At 52.4% G+C, this 943-nt stretch overlaps 1 non-coding gene across 1 annotated transcript; it reads right to left on the bottom strand.

Annotated features, from left to right (window-relative positions):
- Nucleotides 1-211: 211 nt before the first annotated feature.
- Nucleotides 212-284, bottom strand: TRNAK-CUU (transfer RNA lysine (anticodon CUU)). Its single transcript has one exon. It is a non-coding gene; the product is annotated as a tRNA-Lys (tRNA).
- Between the last annotated feature and the right edge of the window lie 659 nt (nt 285-943).

The following is a 943-nucleotide window of genomic DNA, read 5'->3' on the forward strand; positions in this document are numbered from 1 at the left end:
AGAAAAAAAAGGAATAATAAAAAGAAAACAGAACAGTGTAAGACGCAAACGACGATGATATTTCGAGTGCGCGATCATTTTCTTTGAGCTTGGCGCCGTGTTGCGCATTCCGGCGAGTGAAAATAGCCCGCCAGTGGGGCGGTCTTCCGAACGCTAGAAGCAACACGAATGGAAAACCAAAAAAAAAAGTAAGAAAGAAAAAAAGAAACCACGCCCAACGTGGGGCTCGAACCCACGACCCTGAGATTAAGAGTCTCATGCTCTACCGACTGAGCTAGCCGGGCGATGGTTCCACGAGCTCTTATCCCCGGATGTAGTTGCAACTTTCGTGCGATTCAGCTGGCTGAGAGCACTCTCAGCGATCGCCTTTTTATGGGAGCCTGCCAAACATTGCGCCACAAAAGTTTCGTTCGTCGGCGCTGTGATTTCTGAGATAGTTTACGAAGGCCGTACGTACCACGTTTCTGCGGGAACGACACGTGGCGTTGCACGTGGCGTGAGGCCAAGAGGTCGTCGCCAGCGGAGATATATAGCGCCCGGAGAATTACGCCAGGGCTGGACGGGGTGACTGACCGTGCGTGCGAGGCGGTCGGATGGCGTGCAGCGCGATAGTGTGTGCATTTAAACCGATAGGTCGGCAAGGCCAAAGAAACGGTTCGACCAGAGGAGAGCGCAATATTTAATCAGAACGCTGTAACGTCGTTTCCCGGGGCACGAGACAGACGACGCGCCCAAGCGCTATGAATTAAGATGCGTGAATTAATAAAATGCCAATGAAATGGTATGTAATGGTTTTAACTAAATGTGCAATATATGATTACACTTCGAGTTCTCGCGTGCGTTAGCACGAGCAGCACCCGCCGTATAGTTGCTCAGTGGCTGTGGTGGTGGGCTGCTGGGCACGCGCGCGCGGGAGCGAATCCCGTCCACTGCGGCCGCATTT

Source organism: Dermacentor albipictus, chromosome 2 (genome assembly GCF_038994185.2).
Source record: "Dermacentor albipictus isolate Rhodes 1998 colony chromosome 2, USDA_Dalb.pri_finalv2, whole genome shotgun sequence".
NCBI lineage: Eukaryota > Metazoa > Arthropoda > Arachnida > Ixodida > Ixodidae > Dermacentor > Dermacentor albipictus.